This window comes from Filicampus tigris, chromosome 11 (genome assembly GCF_054856515.1).
Source record: "Filicampus tigris isolate MCC_2025a chromosome 11, RoL_Ftig_1.0, whole genome shotgun sequence".
Lineage (NCBI taxonomy): Eukaryota > Metazoa > Chordata > Actinopteri > Syngnathiformes > Syngnathidae > Filicampus > Filicampus tigris.
In genome coordinates this window covers 8177050-8186386 of record NC_141227.1, presented here as the reverse complement: position 1 = coordinate 8186386, position 9337 = coordinate 8177050, and the positions used below count along the sequence as shown (strand labels likewise).

At 40.6% G+C, this 9337-nt stretch overlaps 2 long non-coding RNA genes across 2 annotated transcripts; one reads left to right on the top strand and one right to left on the bottom strand.

Annotated features, from left to right (window-relative positions):
* Positions 1-1855: 1855 nt before the first annotated feature.
* Positions 1856-7738, bottom strand: LOC147139616 (uncharacterized). Its single transcript, XR_015088649.1, has 2 exons — positions 7621-7738; positions 1856-2341 (listed from the first exon to the last, which is right to left on the bottom strand). It is a non-coding gene; the product is annotated as an uncharacterized LOC147139616 (long non-coding RNA).
* LOC147139617 (uncharacterized) lies at positions 6405-7392 on the top strand. Its single transcript, XR_015088648.1, has 3 exons — positions 6405-6567; positions 6656-6899; positions 7009-7392. It is a non-coding gene; the product is annotated as an uncharacterized LOC147139617 (long non-coding RNA).
* Positions 7739-9337: the final 1599 nt, after the last annotated feature.

Genomic DNA, 9337 nt, shown 5'->3' with positions numbered 1-9337 from the left:
CTATCCCAGTTAGTTAGTTAGTTAGTTAGTTAGTTAGTTAGTTAGTTAGTTAGTTAGTTAGTTAGTTAGTTAGTTAGTTAGGCTGTGTCTCAAAGAACATTTTTAAGATGCTGTAAGAGCAAAAAAAATAGATTCTCATTTCACTTCTGTTTTCAACAATTATTTGAGGATCAATTAATTGTATCGATTGCATTTAGTAAAATGTATATTGCAAATGTGGAAAGGCACTCACTGAATGGGCATAACCACAGGAATATTTCCAGTCTCAGAGATCCCCCTGATTAATAGGAGCATTCAAACATATCAGAATGAACATGAGCTCAAAACAACACTCACAGTGAGAGCCATCAGATAGCGTCTTTTCTCCACATTTGTTTGTCCAAACACCTTTTATATTGGGCTTTGAAATTCAGGGAGCCCATTAACAGTTCAAGCATATAATCACATCTCTGTAATGAGGTATTAATTAAGCGAGGGGCATCTATTGGCTCGCTAAATAGCCTCCTAAACAACTGACAGGAGATTTGTGATTTTTGACACCATTAAACAAATCAATATTGGGTTTTGCAGACATGCTCTCCGTCTGTCTCTCTGCGCTCTTTGCCAATCAGCTCTGTGGAATACTAATGAGGGAATTAGCGGCCTCATATTCTGCATGTGTCCCATCAAACAGATCCTTATCGAGTGGGTCTCATTTGCATGGAAGAAGACTCTGCTTTGTAGGTAAAGATTTGACAATATGTCACTCATTATTCCAGCCCACCCCGGCTCAATCTGCCGTCCATCCACTTGTCTCCTATTTTCTTTCATAAATTCCACAATCATGCACAATAACACCCGCTATATGTTCTCAACCTGCAGTTTCTCATCCTGCAAAGACATTGTGTTGTAACATACACAGAGTAACGACTTCCAAGTGGTTTGTTACTCTTTACTGCAAAGATTCTCTATCACATCGTGTACAAAGTGGAAAGACTGCATCTCATCGTGCTCCTTTTGACTGCTGCATTAAATAATCATATTAGAGTGTTGCAGTCGAAAAAATCCAATTGGGTCTTTAGATACTGTACAATATACATACTGTGGCTAAATTTCGTCAAATATTTTTTGGACATTTTGTTTAATTTGCGGGAACACTTTGGGTCAGACATTTTCTGTCTGACTATCCGCCAGTGAGCAAAGAAAAGTCCATAGTGGCATGATTCAATGAGGTCGGCGTGGAGGAATGTGCACCGAACCCTGACTTCAACCCCATCAAACACATTATGGCATGGACCGGAACAGAGATGATGAGCAAGCGGGCCCCTTCCAGTAACCTGACGTGTGTTGGCAGCGTGCGTTCAGTGATGACTAAACTTGACTCAACAATGTTTGAAATTTGCGTAACGTGTGTTGTGCTGGATGTGAACAAAAAGAGTCCTGAATCCAGCAGTAGATTTGGTAAAGATTAATAAAAGCTATTTTGACTGAAATTTAAATGAAGTTAAGTTTGTGATGAGATGCCTCGCATCTTTAAAACATGCTCACTGGAAATGCATACAAAGAGTAAAATGATTTTGCAAACTGATGTTAAAACTAACAAGTTACAGTAATATTAAAGCCAAGATTTGACTGACAAACAAAACTGATGCAATTTCCCCAAATGTTTGCCTTTTGATGAGGACATTGTCAATAGTCGCAGTCTCATATCCTTTATCATTATAAATTGCTTACTTCCTTTTGTTAAATGGTGTCACTGTATAGTGCAAGGAAATAAACAATTCCAATTCCATCCTTTCCATTCCATTCCTGCTTCACTTCCAGATCTGTTCATATTTTGGTGTCTTTAAATAGTCAGAACTCAGTAACAACATAATGATCATTGACAGAATGTTTATTTTATGTTTCATGTCAGTATGTCTGCAGTACTTTGGCCTCGATGTCCACTAACATGATGACATGACAGTGTAACATTCTGTTAAACCGAGTCCGAGCCACTTCATTGCACGTCCTTGCAGCATTCCATTCTTCTAGTTTAGGTTTCAGCAGGTGATACCAGAAAGACGAAGCATCTCATTTAATCTGTCCTGGGAGTCTACTGGACAGTGCTCCGACCAGGAAAATGAGTGACAGGGACTGGCCCGTTGTCTTTGTGCTGTGTGTGTGGCCGCGGGTCGCTGAGTTAATGCAGGAGATTGACTCTTAATTGCAGCGGGGAACGCTCGTCTTTTCTCATTAATGAGACGGAGCCGGAGCCCAGAGATTTTCTCATCGCACAAACACTCCTCCACCGGCCAGGTTAAGTGCTGTTTAGATATCGACTTCCCTGCAGAGGATTTTTCCGGAGCACCGCGTGTCAAACCTTGAACACAAGCAAAGGATGAAACGGGAGTGAGGCAAGGTTAAGAGAAGACGGCTGTGCGCGTGTGTGCGTGTGTGTGTGTGTGTGCTGGGTAGAAGATTCGGGTGGGGGTCTCACAAGAGGCTGGGCTCAATATGAACCCTCTTCAGAGCACCTAACGAGGCAGATGAGAAGGCCGCTTATGGGATCATGTTACATTTGCACTTTGTTCAGCCTACAGATCAAAAGACAATCCAAATTTGAGGGCTTTACCAATAAAAAGTGAGTGTTTCTTGATGGACACAGATGTTGCGGCTGAGGCAGACCAGAGGAGAGGACATGGGTCCGGACGTCTGTCTGTCTCTGTGTCTGGAGATGGGGGTGAACCTCCGTATGGAAAACCACCCCTGGCTCCCCATGATGCATAACCGGGAGGGATTAGAGTGCACAAAGCAGCAGACTGTTTGGTGGAGCGCTAAAATGTGCTCCTCTGGGGCTCATTGAAAAATGATTGCCGATTAAGTGTTTGAAGTCTGCCAACGACGAGCGTGCGTTTTCAGCGGCGTTCTGATGAAACTCTATCTTTCCTGCTTGTGCCGACAATTTTCTCTCTCTTTCTTCCGCAAACTGTGCTATGATGTGTGTTCTCTTGTCCTGCCTGCAGTTGAGGTTGCCAAACTCATTTCACCTCTTGGACCCCAGCTTGACTGGAAGCCAGACAACCTAAAATGATAAGAGTGAATTAAGCGGCTCCTCTCCAGCGGGAATGTTATTATCCTGCCAGAGAGACTCATTGATTTCCTTATGAGAACAACAGGTGAGCTTGTAGAAAACAACTTGCTGCCTATCTGAATAGAAAGGAAGTCGGTCTCTCAAAATGTTTTTCGCTTCCACTTTGCCAGTGATATGTTGTGATGTGTCCTCATAATCTGATTTAGAGCACTACAAATGTCATTTAGTCTCAAGACAATCACATTCAAGTGAAAGTTTGGATTTGGGAAACATTCAATGTTTCTGTTATTTTTTTGTGCACTATGTGCCCTGTTTTAATTGTTTTTCTATATTATTGCCAAACCACTTAGGTGAGGATTGGAATGCATGGAATACAACCAAACACACACTAAAAGATCCCAGACATACCTGTGGTGTGCATTTGTCAAAATAGCTCATGGATCAAGAAGCATAACACTTTACACCCACTTTTTCCTGTCTTTCTGAAATTGACCAATTTTAAGCGGGTTGTTTCATGCAATATGGTATAACGTGCTGGAACAATGGTAAGTACATAGAGCTCCGGTCGTATCCCACAATGCACTGCGCTAAATGTAATCAGCACCGTTTTCTTTCTATTTCTTCATCCTCTGAAAATATCAAAATAATTGCCAGCATATTTTGGATTTTAGAGGCATTTAGCCTTTTCTCCCTTAGATGTTCACTATAGAAAAAATTAATACAATACAATACAATACAATTTTATTTAATGTTAGAAAAGTACAACCAATCAGCACCAAATTATATGTACGCACCTCTACCTAAACTCAAATCAATCTCTGAAAATATTAAAATGATCGCACCAATAATTTGGATTTTATGGGCAAAGCCAGAGTGTGGACAAAAAAAGCCAGTGACTGTCTTGATGATATAGACATTTTCACTGGTGGAGGCAGCACTTCATACGCTTGCCATTTAGTTTCTCAGACGCTAACGGGAATTTCAATGCAGCTCTGCTTACCATTTGGCTTTGGAATAGTGTTTCAGACATTGTGGCTTGTAAGTGGAGGCTCTTAGCTCAGCATAGTTGTCAAGTCACGGGCAGAGCAATGTATGGAAATTAGATGAATTGCGATGTTACAATTAGAAAAGTTCAAAATGGCTGGCTGTAACATGTTTTCAGAAACAGGCAGATAATATTCAACGCTGATCCAGATAAACAGTATAGAAAATGGGTGGCAGTACTCCCGATATCAAACAATTTTTTTATAAAAGCATGCAAAAAATCAATTTTTGATCATATCTTCCCCTTTGAGTAGAAACCATGCAGCAAATGATGACTAATGTAGTCTGACTTTAACTGGGGTCAGTTGAAGTCGCCCTGCAGAGACATATGGAACTGCACTTCCTGTGATTAATTGTGCCCTAAGACGACAAAATACTCTAAATAGAGCTTGAGGAACTAATTTGTGTGAGAGACAATGTCGAGCGTGATGACAAACACAGCTTAGTGTTTCCCCACTTGCACGTCAACCAACTGCAACGGCAACTTTGAAACTGCAGCGCTCCCCGATATATATCATTGTGTTACAGTCATTTGTTTTCATTATTGCATCAAAGGGGACCTGGTCAAGCGGCGGCCATTTTCTGCTGTACGGAACAAATGTGACTCTGGAGTCACCGGGAGGTTATACAAACAATGGGAAATTTGTAGTTTAATAAAGGGTTAAACTCACATTCTTATGTTACTGCGTAAACACAGGAACAGCCACTTGAGTGCAGTGTGAAAAAGCACTCAGTGTTGCCCTGCTCTGGGATGATTATGAATATTCTTAGAAGGTATAAGCTCATTTAAGGCAATTCCATCAAGCCTTATTGTTCAGCATAATGTGATAGCGCTTGAAAGCAGTGTTGGTAAACAAAGCTGAAGGCTTGTTCGGGAGCTGTAAATGGAACTGAGACGCTTCTGTTAAGTCTCCTGCGAGAGAAGCCGGGGGGTGAGAGGTGACGGGTGACGCTCACCCCGGCGGACAGGTGGAGGTAAACTGAGAGTGGTACCACCCAAGGGGAGCGTGAACTTGAGACGTGTCCCTCACCGTCCCGTGAAGGTGGAGGTCAGCACGCTGAGATGCTCCAATCAGGCGCAAGGAGCAGACCCCTCTTCCCGGGATGAAAAAAAGCCACCACCAGCCGGCCGGGTCACTCACAATTAGGACTCATAAAATATCATCAAATGCTGACCTGCAATACTCGGGTGGTCAGGGGAGAACAGAGCATCTTTGTGCGGGATGAGGTATCACTCATGCGTGAAACAGACACACCTTTATCTCTGCATTTATCTCTTAATCAACTCCTTCTTGTCTTAGAAATGGGGAATCCTAAATGTTAGCACCATGGTGGATTTTCCCCAGAATTCACAGAAAAGTAAAGAGAGAAAAAAATTAACTTCTCAACAGTGTAAGAGCAGAAGCCACCGTTTCTGCCATATATGAATCAGGTCATATTAAATATTGGTTAAAATTAATTCTCTTTAGACAAGCGAACAAAAAAAAAGAAGCCATTTGTGTCATTCTTACACAAACATTCACACGCAGTCCCATTACGACTGCTTGCACTGGTGATGTTTGATGATACATTACAGTTGACTACCGTCATTTTCCAATATCCTTAACAGACCTCAACTCAACGCACATACAGTATGTGTCAATATTCATAATATTGCAACTTTATTGTAGAAGTATTGTGCCTTTCTTTTTCCCTCATAATGTCACCTTTTTACAATCCCTCATTCCCTTTGTGCCAAAATCCAGAATGAATTGTGTAAACTAGTATTCACACACTTTTCATGTGTCATAACCTCAACATTGAGCCACTCCCACATCATACGTGACATTTTTTTGAACTAATCTTGCTAAGACATCATAATATGGCAATAAGCCCAGAGGTTGTTTGCTTTCCAGCAGCATCTCTATCAAAAGCAGGTTTATTGTTAGCTTTTGAAATCCAGTAATTAAGGCAGCCGCAAATTTGTATTTCTGTTGTCTGAGGCCTCAGGCCAGGATTAACAGCACTTAGCATTGTAGAATGTAGCCCGCCTCCCTTAAATAGGCTAGATAAAACAACAACAACAACAACAACAAAAAGGAACGATGAGTTTGTGTGTGCTAAAAATTTTGGAACAAAGGCTTTCTGACATACTTATGTAATACCTCAATGGTGAATCAATCAATCATCCACACACGTTGCCTTGAGTGATACAATGAACTACATTTACTTTACGCAATTAATTATAGCCTAATGACAGTCATTTCTGTTCCCCCAAATGTCAACATACTGTTAAGTATGCACATGTCTTTGACTAAAAATAAATTTAAAAAAAGACTGGTTGTATAAGTGACTATTAACTAATATTTATGTTTTTAGCACATCAAAGCTCAACACTGACATAAATCACACATTTGAGGTGAGACAGTTGCAGCTACACCCGCGTGTGGATTGTGTGTTTGACACCAAAGCAAAGAACAGGATACCAACAGGTATTTGGAATGGCCACAGCGCTTTGACACTCATTACCCTGCTATTACAAGAACACGTCAAGCATGAACATATTTCTCATTTCTGCAGAACAAAGAGTTACATTATGGCCGAGGAATCCAAAGATGCTCGCAAGGACTCACTTCCCCGAGGCGGCACCCATGGGTGACAACTCAACTGCTTGGCTTATTACTCCTGCCTGTCAAGCTCCGGCACTCAACCTCTTGCTCAATAAGTGACATGATTTGAGCTGTCAGCAATGACCTAAGAGGAAGTTTTCTGTTAAGATGCCGCTTCTGAAGGCAGATCAAGGTGATGAACCGGATTTGAGCAGGTAATGAGTCATTTTAACGGATTCATTATTTCTCTCAGGCCGACGCACTGATACCCGCACTGATAATATCGACTCCAAATTATAACCTACGAAAATATCAACTTTACAGGTTTCACTGATGTGACAGTAAAGAGATTTTAGCGAGAGATTAGGACATCTGCAAGATGAGCAGCGGCCTCAATCACAGCCCACAAATCACAAATGACTTATTTCTGCAAGTTTTCCAACTTCACCCTTCTTTGTCACTGTACAGTCATAATAAACAATGAATCAAATTCTTTCTGTCGGAAGTGATTTTCCCCTACAGTAAGCACCTATGGCAATATGGAGAGTTAAGTATTTGACCTTAAAGGATACAAATGACCGTGTCATGAGGAAGTCTGCTACGGTCCATTTGCTTGCATTTTGAAACATTTTTTTCCATAAGAAATCATGAAAAAAGAACAGCCATGTGCCAACTGTTTCCATTGTTTTTGTTTTTTACTGCTTTGCGTGTCACTTATGTTCCATAATTTGCCACATACGGCATATTCTTCTCTTAAAGTGGGAATCAACCCAAACATATTTTTTTCAAGAATATGTTCTATACAAGACCATTAGTTGAAACAAGGCATTTTGATTAATATTGCGTTTGTGGAATATGAGTTAAGCAGCAAAATCCACCCAGCCCACCCAACCCCGCTCAGCTTGAGAAAACAGGTCAGCCGTGATTGGTCGTTACCTGAGCCCTGAGCAGTTGTGGTGTCATTTTCAGTCGACAAAAGTGACAAAATGGCCGCCCACAGAGATGGCTAAAAACAAGTGGATTAGCTCTTATTCCACAAAAGGTCTTATTCCGCGTCATAAAAAGGCCATAAAAATGTGCAGCGCTAATGCTTTGAAGCTCCCATAATGAGGTGACATCCTGTGTGATGTCATACATAATGGCGACTTGAACTCAATTATTTTTGTCCAATTTTAGAAGCAAATTTTCCACTCCAAAAAATGTTACTTTACATCAAAATCGTGCACTCAAGTACAATTTGTTTTAATGCTAGCGTTACCAGAACTAGCAAAGTGTTAACGTGGTGTTCGCGCTTGTTGAGTCAATATGCCCTGCAAGTCACTTCAAATCCTGTTGAATGAGTAAGGACATGTAGCACCTTGAGCAGGTAAGGCAAGACATTGCAACACCTTGGCCTGAAATGTCAGAAAACAACTATTATAGCGTCTTTCATCACTCTAAAGTGGAAGACGTGTAATTAAGACATATTTCCAATAAGGTTTTATTATTATTACTGTCATCTCATAGCTGAGTTTGTCTGTAAGATTTGGGCGATAATGTCGTCACAATCTGAAATCTACTACTAATCTAATGGTGGATTATTGTTACTGGAAGCTGTGATAAGCATTTAATATGACTGTGATTTGAACATTCAAATGTGTGTGTGTGAAAAGTTTCTTTTTTTTTCTTGTACATTCCTCCACCTTAGCGCGGTCTCAAGCTATTTTCTGCTCCACTGCAAATCCTAATTGATGGAGCTCAATCTCAGTTTTACATTACATGGGCAGATGACATCATTTGATACTGATATATTTTGCACGGTTCTTTCAAGCTAATGTTGTTTTGCCAGCCTCGTGACAACACATCGTCAAGGCAAAAGTGTGTGTACACAGAAATCCAATGTCTAAATGTTTAGACAATCATTATTTTAATTCAAAAATGTAAAGGTTGACTTAGCTTTTGGGGAAGGTGCGAGTAATTGTTGGATTGTGACGGGGTGATTGTGTTGTGCTAAGGCCTCCGGTGCTTTGGAGGCTGTCAGGCTCACATAGTTTGGGAGACTGAAGTCAGACAATACTGCTGTGGAACATATCACAGAGATAAATGTCAGGCTGTCTATGGCTTCCCCCAAAGGCTGCTCTTGGCAATCAGCTTGGAATCGCTTCCTTCATGCGATGCTGCAATTGTTGAATTCAGTTTTTTTTCTTATTGACCGTTCCCATGTACCTCTCATGGAACAGTGAAAGGTTAAAGAAAATATTCCGGTTTATTGATCAACATTTGTTTTGTTCATCTTGAGAAAGGTTTTTTTCGCACTAAGATCCATTCACTGCCAGACATTTTCAGATCCTCTTTTACCCTAACGTTTGAAAAACATGAGAAAAAAATATATAAATAAATTCCTGGGATTGAATGGCTGGACTGTGAAAAGACAAATAAATTCATCTTTGGCAGTGAATGAGTTAAATATTCTTGTAATACAAAGAATCAATTTCTGGGTCACTTCTGTCTTTATTAACTTTTTAAGTTTTAACGTAACGACGAGAGCCAAATGCAAAGCTGAGTCGCAAAGCAGATGCTCTCATTTTTACGAGTGTAAAGAGAGGTTAACCACCGTTAATCCATCCATCCATTTTTAAACTGCTTGGCCTCATTAGTGTCATGTCCTCATTAG